This window comes from Tachysurus vachellii, chromosome 22 (assembly GCF_030014155.1).
Source record: "Tachysurus vachellii isolate PV-2020 chromosome 22, HZAU_Pvac_v1, whole genome shotgun sequence".
In the NCBI taxonomy this organism is placed as follows: Eukaryota; Metazoa; Chordata; class Actinopteri; order Siluriformes; family Bagridae; genus Tachysurus; species Tachysurus vachellii.
In genome coordinates, this window is record NC_083481.1 from 1,642,501 (window position 1) to 1,645,000 (window position 2,500).

The 2,500-nt window shown below is 41.1% G+C and overlaps 1 protein-coding gene across 7 annotated transcripts in view; it reads right to left on the reverse strand.

Moving 5' to 3' along the window:
- Positions 1 to 295: 295 nt before the first annotated feature.
- The window catches only part of kcnab2a (potassium voltage-gated channel subfamily A regulatory beta subunit 2a), a 72,400-nt gene continuing 70,195 nt past the window's right edge, over positions 296 to 2,500 (reverse strand). For all 7 annotated transcript variants that reach the window (XM_060858070.1, XM_060858069.1, XM_060858075.1 and 4 more), the window contains one exon: positions 296 to 2,500. This exon is cut by the window's right edge and continues 563 nt beyond it. The gene's annotated coding sequence lies outside the window, so the exon portion shown is untranslated.

The following is a 2,500-nucleotide window of genomic DNA, read 5'->3' on the forward strand; positions in this document are numbered from 1 at the left end:
TCTTTCTTCGCTTTCTTTCTTTCTTTGTTTTTATCCTCCACGTCAATGTTTAAACTGCTTTCTGCTGATGTCACACATGCGCACTGAACACTCTCTCCGCCCATATTGACAAGACACGCCCCTTTCTGCTCATTGGCTACACATTAGTTTTGCTTGTCGTCCCGACTCAGTTTTCTGAAGCGTTTCTCAAACGACGGAGACCCCACCTTTAATCTCCTTGTAAAATGTAAAAAAAACCTCACAAAAGACGAGAAGACGGCTGAATTTCAATCGTTAATATTTTATAATTTCCATTTCATAGATACTGAAGCTGTACATATCTAAATTCCAATTCAAGCACAATGCAGTTAGCAATGTCTGCCAATGAAAAAAAGAAAGAAAGAAAAAAAAAAGAGAGAGAAATAAAAGGCCAAAGTGATCACAACCATTTATATGTATATATGTACAAAGGTCAAACTATATACAGATATCTGTCTGGACATACAGTATCTCTCCACACACGGGTGGAAATGTAAGCTTGCCGTTGTATACATTATACAGAGTTCTTCAAAATGCATATTCAGTGCAAATAGATGCTCATCATCATCATCATCATCATCATGTCAATAACAAATCAGGGCAACGAAGAAAGCTAAAAAAATAAAATCCCCTGTTTTTTTTTTTTCTTCTTTCAACCGAAGGCTCTAAAATACTAAACATAAATGATTTCTCAGCAAATAGCAGATGGTGCTTAAAAGCTGTGGATCTTCGTCGATCCACGGGTCTGGTTTCGGTGATGTGTTTAATAAAGGAGGAAAAAGAAAAAGAAAAAAAAAGGCCATGCTTTCACCATTTGCACTAACGTGTTTCACGTAGAAACATTAAAGCACTAATGCACTGTTCTGGGGGAAAAAAAAACACCGTCCTGTCTCGTTTTACTTCGGGAGATGTGAAGCACAAGACGTTTCCTTTAGAGAACGAGATCGACAGTAAGCTTGTACCACTGATGATTTTTAGCATTATTATTATTATTATTATTAGATCTTTATCTTCTCCGGATGCAGTACTCGCTCGTGACCACGTGTGGCGCTAGTGCACGACAGAACACTGTAGTAATTTTCCCACCGCAGACTAACACACAGTAATGCCCTTCTTTCCTGAGAGAATCTCTGACACAGAAACAGGGCGACGCCATAAAAAGTACAAAACAAACGAGACGTTTGACGTTTCCACAAATTAAAAAAAAAAAATAGACGTTAAAACAGCGACATCTGTTTGTTTTTTGTTTTGATTCAGAATCGACTTTCACGACGTCCTAATAGTCAAACACACACAGCAGGAGATCTACTGCATGGAGCACAGTGATGTGTATCGTCTAAAACTAAACTAAACGACAGCTAAAAGATCTTAAGTCTTAATCTACTCTAATATCCGTACTACTCGTTTTTAACCCGATATCGACCTTCGACCTTCGTCTGGTTTTGATTTAACTCTAAACTAAATCCTGTCCACGTGACACGGACCGACGGCTCTGGTGAAAGTTTTGCGACTTAGGCAAATAAAATTGTAAGAAACAAAGAAATGTAAATGCACCGTTTTTTTGTTTTTTTTTACTATTTTACAGCGGTGTGATGGTGTAAAGAGAGCGCATGCTTTTTTTGGGGGTGGGGGGGTGGAACACGTGCAGTTTGGGGAGAAGTTTTCGTTAGGTTTCGTAAAGAATCCGTCGTTTTCCTTCGTGTTCGAATTCGGCTGTGGTTTTATTTACGGTAGAGAAAAAGTCTCATGACATTCCTAACATGTGGGGGTGCGAATGTACTGTATACACGTGTTAATATCTATACGGCTAGGCGTTCTGGCCGGAGTGAGTATATACTCGGGAGGACAGATATATGATGTATGATTATAGAGTAAGTAAAGAACAAGAAAAACATGCTGTTAAATGATTTTTTTTGTTCGTTTCAGACAGGGAGAGATACAGTGAGACGTTACAGACGAAGCTGGGATAATATCTTTGGCTTTAGCCACGTTAACGACGCCGGATCGTAAACGTTAACGGTGACGTCCGGCGTCTACGAGTGAGAGACCGCATGCGCTCGTACCGTATGTACTTAAACACATTCACACGCGTGACGTGACGTGACGTGACGCTCCGGTATAACACGCCACTTGACAGTCTGCCAGGTCAGCAGATACACAAACACAAAGTTCCAGTAGCACACAAACTGGATTTGAGAAATAATTCCATAACAACATCAGGATCAGTGCTGCGGCTCTGAGGCGACTGGACTTCAGGGAAACAAAACAACTAACAACTAAAAACTAAAGATGACGCTCGTATTTGTGTTTAAACGCCGTGCCTCCCATAGCCACTCCCTCAGATGGACTCTTAAAGTGCTGATTGGCTCATCTGCTCGGGGGGGTGGGGGGTGGGGGGTGTGTGCAATCGTGACGCAGACGACACAGTGAATGGTTTCGGAGAGACGGACCTCATGAGTGACTACGGGAGATGTGCAACTAA